Genomic DNA, 9,476 nt, shown 5'->3' on the forward strand with positions numbered 1-9,476 from the left:
CCAGTCCACTTTTTGACAAAGTCTTTTGAGATAAGGCTTTGAAACTTTCAACACTTGTTTATTATAACAGTCTCAATCTGTAGGCAAGAGTACATAACTCTGTCATTTATTTTGACTCAATTATGGTCCTTTTTGGACTTGGAAATTGGTACAGTTTGTGTACAAGTCCAGGTTTTGTCAAAACTATTTTAGAGGTGGCTTTGAAAGTTTGAACAATTGTTCGTCATCATGATTTATATCTTTAGGCAAGAGTATATAACTCTGTCAACTATTTTGGCTGAATTATGGCCCTTTTTGGACTTGGAAATTGGTTCAGTTTTTTTGTACAAGTCCATGTTTTGTCAAAACAATTTGACATATGGCTTTGAAACTTGGAACAATTGTCAAGAGTACATAACTCTGTCAACTATTTTGGCTGAATTATGGCCCTTTTTTGACTTGAAAATTGGTTCAGTTTTCGTACAAGTCCATGTTTTGTCAAAACTTTTTGACATATGGCTTTGAAACTTTGAACACTTCTTTATCATCATGATTTCGATCTGTAGGCAAGAGTACATAACTCTGTCAACTATTTTGGCTGAATTATGGCCCCTTTTGGACTTGGAAATTGGTTTAGTTTTCATACAAGTCAATGTTTTGTCAAAGCTATTTGACATATGACTTTGAAACTTTTAACACTTGTTATGTCTCCCCCAGGAGACATATTGTTTTTGCCCTGTCCATCCGTACGTCACACTTCATTTCCGAGTAATAACTGGAGAACCATTTGACCTAGAACCTTCAAACTTCATAGGGTTGTAGGGCTGCTGGAGTAGACGACCCCTATTGTTTTTGGGGTCACTCCGTCAAAGGTCAAGGTCACAGGGGCCTGAACATTGAAAACCATTTCCGATCAATAACTAGAGAACCACTTGACCCAGAATGTTGAAACTTCATAGGATGATTGGTCATGAAGAGTAGATGACCCTATTGATTTTGGGGTCACTCCGTCAAAGGTCAAGGTCACAGGGGCCTGAACATTGAAAACCATTTCCGATCAATAACTAGAGAACCACTTGACCCAGAATGTTGAAACTTCATAGGATGATTGGTCATGAAGAGTAGATGACCCCTATTGATTTTGGGGTCACTCCGTCAAAGGTCAAGGTCACAGGGGCCTGAACATGGAAAACCATTTCCGATCAATAACTAGAGAAACACTTGACCCAGAATGTTGAAACTTCATAGGATGATTGTACATGCAAAGTCGATGACCCCTATCGATTTTGGGGTCACTCCATTAAAGGTCAAGGTCACAGGGGCCTGTACATTGAAAACCATTTCCGGTCAGTAACTTGAGAACCACTTGACCCAGAATGTTGAAACTTAATAGGATGATTGGTCATGCAGAGTAGATGACCCCTAACGATTTTGGGGTCACTCTGTGAAAGGTCAAGGTCACAGGGGCCTGAACATTGAAAACCATTTCCGGTCAGTAACTTGAGAACCACTTGACCCAGAATGATGAAACTTTATAGGATGATTGGTCATGCAGAGTAGATGACCCCTAACGATTTTAGGGTCACTCTGTTAAAGGTCAAGGCCACAGGGGCCTGAACATGGAAAACCATTTCCAATCAATAACTTGAGAACCTCTCGACCCAGAATGTTGAAACTTCATAGGATGATTGTTCATGCAGAGTAAATGACCCCTATCGATTTTGGGGTCACTCCGTTAAAGGTCAAGGTCACAGAGGCCTGAACATTGATAACCAGTTCCGATCAATAACTTGAGAACCACTTGACCCAGAATGTTGAAACTTCATAGGATGATTGAACATGCAGAGTAGATGACCCCTATTGATTTTGGGGTCAGTCTATTAAAGGTCAAGGTCACAGTGGCCTGTTCATGTAAATCATTTTTTGGAAATAACTTGAGAACCACTTGACCTACAATGTTGAAATTTAATAGGATGATTGGACATGCAGAGTAGATGACCCCTATTTATTTTGAGGTCACTTGATCAAAGGTCAAGGTCACAGGAGCCTGAACAGTGACTTGAGAACCACTAGGCCAAGAGTGTTGAAATTTAGCGGGATGACTGGACATGCCAAGTAGATGATCCCTATTGCAGCCAACCATCAGTGTCTCTTTGACTTTCGCTCCTGACCCCTATTGACTTCTTGCCTATAGGACTTTGCATTGGGGGAGGCATGCGCTTTTTTCCAAAAGCATTTTCTAGTTTAGTTTACACTAATTTGTTTTAGCTCGATTGTGATGAAAGCTTCAAGCTTATTTGAACCACTCTCGAGTCCGCTTCCTGGAAAAACCAGTACTGGTGTCATATGAGAAGTCATGGTCGTGACCCCAGTGGGGCTCGAACCCACGAACCTGGATTGAGCGGCCGACACCTTATCCACTAGACCACCACTCGACACTTGTTTATCACCATGATTCCCATCTGTAGGCAAGAGTACATAACTCGGTCAACTATTTTGGCTAAATTATGGCCATTTTTGGACTTGGAAATCAGTAAAGTTTTTCGTACCAATCTATTTTATGCCTAACCTGTTTGTCATATGGCTTTGACACTTTCAACACTTGCTTACCAACATGGTCACACATTGCATTATAGTGCAAAACTTATCCAAATTCACAGGTGCAGATACATTGTTTGTCTTGTCTGTTCCTTTTCTTTTGTCTGAAAATCTCGGGTAATATTTTGACCCTATACTTCTATCAATGCTTCAAATAGTCAACAGACAGCTCTTGTTCTTAACTCTGTGTTAAATTGTTAAATTTTTGTGCCCCCTCCACTGATATAGGTCTGTCTGAAAAAAGTTTGTGATGGGTCTAGCTCAAAAAGTATTTGATATAAATTGATGAAACCTTGGATGAGTGTTTATCATGATAATATTATGAAGTTGTGCAACACTTACTTTACGTCTGACTCCGCCCCCTATTTTTAGAGTCATGGCTGCACTGTTCGCTATTCAGTCAGTAAATTTTCAGTGAACACCCCTTCGAACAATAAATGGTATCGCCCAAATTGAATGATGGACCAGTCCATTTTAGAAATTTAGCAGGCTAAGGGTTAACCTGAACAGTGTTCCTAGATTCTGTATTAGTGCTGTATTAGTGTAACTATGTTATCAACAAGAATCTGCCAACTTCTCTACAAGAATCAAGAAATGGAGGACAAATGAAGTCCTGACGCTATATTCTTCAGTTGAATCATCGAGAATGTGTACACAACTTCCACTGAAATTGAACCTGTAACCGATAAATCTAAGCTGGCGTGCTGGACACATACACAGTGGAACATGCCATAGTGGCCATGTGCAAAAAGCAGCCACTTGGCCTAAGCAGTCAGTCATTGATTTTTCTTCAAATTTCTTGTTCTCTTTAGCAGTTATCTTTTTGTTTGTTTTGGGTTTAACGCCGTTTTTCAACAGTATTTCAGTCATGTAACAGCGGGCAGTTAACCTAACCATGCAGTGTTCCTGGATTCTGTACCAGTACAAACCTGTTCTTCGCAACTGCCAACTTCCCCACATGAATTACCAGAGGTGGAGGATGAATGATTTCAGACACAATGTCTTTTATCAAATTGTCATGGAGAATATACGCCCAGCCCGAGGATCAAACTTGTGACCCCACGATCCACAGACCAAAGCTGCCCCTACTGAGCTAAGCGGGTGGGCTTTTACAGTCATCTGAAGTAAGCAGTCACATTGTGCTTACTGCAGGTTTGAATGTATAACGTTAGTGTAAATGAGTATTTCTTTTAACACACAACTTATTTACTTTATACAAATTTATTTTAGCGCGATTATGATGAAAGTTTCAAGCTTATTTGAACCGCTCGAGTATGCTTCCTGGAAACAAACCCAGTGCTGATGTAGTATGAGGAGGCTCAGTTGATCTCCAAAATTTCCCAATTGAAGGAAGAAGACTGAAGCTGTGTTGTCATCCAAACATTAAGTGTTGTACGTCACAATTTTTTATTGTAACAGCCGGATGGAAATGAAACCCACACAAAACTGGCAAATACTTTGTGGATATTTCGAAGGATGTAGTTTATAATCCTAAATAAAGATCTTGAATAAAATTTGATCTCAAATAAAAAATTGTACTTCAGATGAGTATTATATCATACTGGCTTTGCCCTTGTGTTGGCATCTTAACCTTTAACCTGCTGGTGGCGAGTGATCCTGCCTTTGTTTGCTAGTCATAAAGTGCCTGGGCCTGCACTTGGCTGAGGACTTATTGGCAAACACTGATCAAGTTTGGTGAAGATCGGATTTGAAAGTTCGACTTTGGAGACAAGATTTGTGACAGCTAGACAACCATGTGGTGGGAGACAATAAATTAAGGCAGTTTACTTCAAACGCAAAGGCTTTTGAATAAAAAACTGTAAAAACAACTAACTCGTGTGTTTTGTAACATTAATGAAAAATTCAAATATTTCTCAAATTTTTTGTTGTTGTGGAGGCCAGTAAAAACAGCTAAATGGACCATATTAGGCGGAATGTTTCTCATTGCAGAGTTGGTGCAGCCGTTCTGCGCCTGCGCGGAATTATTATCCATTGGAGCGCACGGCAAAATTACTCATTTTTTTGCATGTCCGCATGCATGCAGAGTATCAAATGCATAATATACTGACTAGAGGTTAGGGTTAGTATCACCATGGTTACAAAATATATACATTTAAGATATTTTCTTTCAAATTTAGTTAATCCGGTATATACCGGAGTCTGTAATATATCACAGGTGCACCAACTCTGTATTTAGTCACAGCCTATTAGGCGTGCTTGCAGGTTATCCAGATGTGATGTACTTCGAAATATTCTACATGCTTTACAGATCTGGTGAGTGACCAACTAAGTTTTTTGAAAGACCACTAAATAACTACCAAATTCCTTGGGTCACAGACTACTAAATTTATCAGGTCAGACACCACTAAATTTCCTAGGTCAAAGACTACTAAATTTCTTAGGTCACAGACTGTTAAATTTCTTGGGTCAGAGACCACTAAATTTATCAGGTCAGAGACTACTAAATTTCCTAGGTCACAGACCACTAAATTTAACAGGTCAGAGACTACTAAATTTATCAGGTCAGAGACCACTAAATTTCCTAGGTCAAAGACCACTAAATTTAACAGGTAAAAAACTACTAAATTTCCTAGGTCATAGACTACTAAATTTATCAGGTCAGAGACTACTAAATTTCCTAGGTCAGAGGCCACTAAATTTATCAGGTCAGAGACCACTAAATTTATCAGGTCAGAGACTACTAAATTTCCTAGGTCAGCGACTACTAAATTTAAAAGGTCAGAGACCACTAAATTTATCAGGTCAGAGACCACTAAATTTATCAGGTCAGAGACTACTAAATTTCCTAGGTCAGAGACCACTAAATTTATCAGGTCAGAGACTACTAAATTTCCTAGGTCAGAGACCACTAAATTTATCGGGTCATAGACTACTAAATTTATCAGGTCAGAGACCACTAAATTTCCTAGGTCAAAGACTACTAAATTTATCAGGTCAGAGACTACTAAATTTCCAAGGTCAAAGATTACTAAATTTCCTAGGTCAAAGACAACTAAATTTATCAGGTCAGAAACCACTAAATTTATCAGGTCAGAGACCACTAAATTTCCTAGGTCAAAGACTACTAAATTTATCAGGTCAAAGACTATTAAATTTCCAAGGTCAATGACTACTAAATTTCCTAGGTCAAAGACCACTAAATTTATCAGGTCAGAGACCACTAAATTTCCTAGGTCAAAGACTTCTAAATTTATCAGGTCAAAGACTATTAAATTTCCAAGGTCAATGACTACTAAATTTCCTAGGTCAAAGACTACTAAATTTATCAGGTCAAGGACTACTAAATTTCCTAGGTCATAGACCACTAAATTTATCGGGTTATAGACTACTAAATTTATCAGGTCAGAGGCCACTAAATTTCCTAGGTCAAAGACTACTAAATTTATCAGGTCAGAGACTACAAAATTTCCAAGGTCAAAGACTACTAAATTTATCAGGTCAGAGACTACTAAATTTCCAAGGTCAAAGACTACTAAATTTCCTAGGTCAAAGACCACTAAATTTATCAGGTCAGAGACCACTAAATTTATCAGGTCAGAGACCACTAAATTTCCTAGGTCAAAGACTACTAAATTTATCAGGTCAAAAACTATTATATTTCCAAGGTCAATGACTACTAAATTTCCTAGGTCAAAGACCACTAAATTTATCAGGTCAGAGACCACTAAATTTATCAGGTCAGAGACCACTAAATTTCCTAGGTCAAAGACTATTAAATTTCCAAGGTCAATGACTACTAAATTTCCTAGGTCAAAGACCACTAAATTTATCAGGTCAGAGACCACTAAATTTCCTAGGTCAAAGACTACTAAATTTATCAGGTCAAAGACTATTAAATTTCCAAGGTCAATGACTACTAAATTTCCTAGGTCAAAGAGTACTAAATTTATCAGGTCAAGGACTACTAAATTTCCTAGGTCATAGACCACTAAATTTATCGGGTCATAGACTACTAAATTTATCAGGTCAGAGGCCACTAAATTTCCTAGGTCAAAGACTTCTAAATTTATCAGGTCAGAGACTACTTAATTTCCAAGGTCAAAGACTACTAAATTTCTTAGGTCAAAGACCACTAAATTTATCAGGTCAGAGACCACTAAATTTCCTAGGTCATAGACTACTAAATTTCCTAGGTCAAAGACTACTAAATTTATCAGGTCAGAGACTAGTAAATTTCCTAGGTCAGAGACTACTAAATTTATCAGGTCAGAGACCACTAAATTTCCTAAGTCAAAGACTACTAAATTTATCAGGTCAGAGACTACTAAATTTCCAAGGTCAAAGACTACTAAATTTCTTAGGTCAAAGACCACTAAATTTATCAGGTCAGAGACCACTAAATTTCCTAGGTCATAGACTACTAAATTTATCAGGTCATAGACTACTAAATTTCCTAGGTCAAAGACTACTAAATTTATCAGGTCAGAGACTAGTAAATTTCCTAGGTCAGAGACTACTAAATTTATCAGGTCAGAGACCACTAAATTTCCTAAGTCAAAGACTACTTAATTTATCAGGTCAGACACCACTTAATTTCTTAGGTTACAAACTACTAAATTTATCAGGTCACTTGAGGTGTAAGTGCAGGTAACTGGCAGAAATCAAACTAAGTTACTATTTATTATAACAATATGGTAAGGGTAATAGCAATGCATAAGTCCAATCTATTAATCATTTTCCCTAATCATTAAATATATGTCTGCCATCGCTGGAACCTTATCAACATTTGAAATCAAATTTAAAAAAATAAGTTTCTTGAAAATATAACAAGTAATGTTACAGTTGTTACTGGATTAAATCTGCAGTGTTGCCTGTATCATAAAGATGCACTATTTTGAATACCAAATATTACCATGACTATGATAATTTAATTTTGAAACTATAAACAAAGGAAAAAACTAATGAAGAAACTGCTTTTATGATTTAATATCTCTTGGTTTATTACATCTTCAGGTTTTGCAGTGAGACGAATGGTGACAATGGCTTTGTGGCAGTTAGTGAAAACTGTGGCATTTTACACTGATGATGGCTACCATTTACAGAAAATTTCTCAACCAATAGTGACATTCAATTGAAAGTAATAGCATATCTTACACCGACTATACATCAGAATGTTGTTGAAAAAAGCCATGGCAAAAAGTGGAAAATACTGATCAATATACTTCAATGACTTTGGAGTAGAAAATGGTGATATTTTAGCACCGTATTGTGTGTATACTTTTTCTTGCATCCGCACAGTCCGGCCAGGATCCATGCTGTTCACTAATGGTTTCTATGGTTGCAATAGCATTTGAAAGCGAGCAGCATGGATCCTAACCAAATCGAGCTGATGCGCAGGCTGGTCTGTAGCCATGCTGATCGCAAAGCCTCTATGTTGGTTTTCTCCTGGCACGGCTCATATATAAATTCATGTATGTAAATAATGTTTTGCTTATGGTATTTTGTCAGCACAGGTAATGAAATACTAAAAAAACATAAAATATTTTGTTAGTGTTTTGTTTAAATTTGTGACCTTGCTCTTTTGCATATCATATGTTTTGTTGGTATTTTGTTAGCAGTGTTTTGTTAGTGTTTAAATTTCTTTAGCAATGACAATGACAATGACAATTTCTTTATTGATATATAGGCCACCGGTCCAAAACAACATAATGTTTACACAAGTATTATTATGCTAATGTACAGAGCAGTGTAAATTTTACAAGTCGGTTTCAAACAATGTAATATCAAACATATATACATAATTTCACTTCATAGTCATATCCTTACCATCTTTAAGTATGATCTGTGAACTGTTTATGAATTGTAACTTAATAACCATATTTTCTATAATATTAAACTTTTTTAAACTGCAGGTAATTTGTAGTACAATTTTAAGTATTTATTTATAATTTTACCGTGGTCGAAAAAAGATATTTGAAAGTTCTGTATATATCTGTGTTTTAATTCAACCGTTGTGAAATTTTAACCAGTAGCCTTAAATGAAACGAAACAGAAAGGCATACTAACTAATCATAACACAAAATGTAGTTGGTAAAGTGTGTACATATTCAAAAAATAGATAATATCGTTTTATATCTTTAGATACTGCATGGTTCCCTTTAATGGAAAAGGGTACAAATATGTACATGTGTGTCATTTGTTTAACAATTGTATAACTAGTAAATACATAATTTTACAAGAAAGTAATTTACATGTAAAAATATACATACAGCAACATCATCTGGTATGGTAAGCTTTTTTACATTTGAACAATATTGTGAAAATTCACTGGTAATTGCATAATTCTACAAGCAATTAATGTAATTATATACATACAGTAACATCATGGTATGTTAAGTTATTAGCCGTACTCACTACATGTGCAGTCACATGTTTATAATTTTAGCTAATTTCTTAACTCCGATCTGTGCTTAAATGCATAGTATACAAAGAATGCTAAATTTTTCAATACATTTTCTGATCTTGAGCTAAGCAATATATTAAATTTATTTATATTTGGCGAAACCCAATATTTACGTGGTATATACTGTTCTCTTAAAGTTGTATAAGCTTTACAAATTAAAACAAAATGAAATTCGGACTCAATACAGTTCTCCTCCTGACATATTTCACAAAGTCTTTCCTCTCTAGGGATATTTCTATATCTTCCTCTTTCTATACCAAGATCATGGTTTGATATTCTTAATTTGGCTAATGCACTTCGAAATTTTCTTATAGTTAACATATTAAGATATTCTTCATGTTCAAAATTTGTTTTGAAACTGCTGTAACACAGAAGTTTAGAGCTGCTTGTTATATTTGCTGTCCAAACTTGGAGAAATTGGTCTTTTAGTCTTTGCATAAATACTTGTATGAATTGCTTTTCATCACTTACATAC

The sequence above is a fragment of the Mercenaria mercenaria genome, chromosome 19 (assembly GCF_021730395.1).
Source record: "Mercenaria mercenaria strain notata chromosome 19, MADL_Memer_1, whole genome shotgun sequence".
NCBI lineage: Eukaryota > Metazoa > Mollusca > Bivalvia > Venerida > Veneridae > Mercenaria > Mercenaria mercenaria.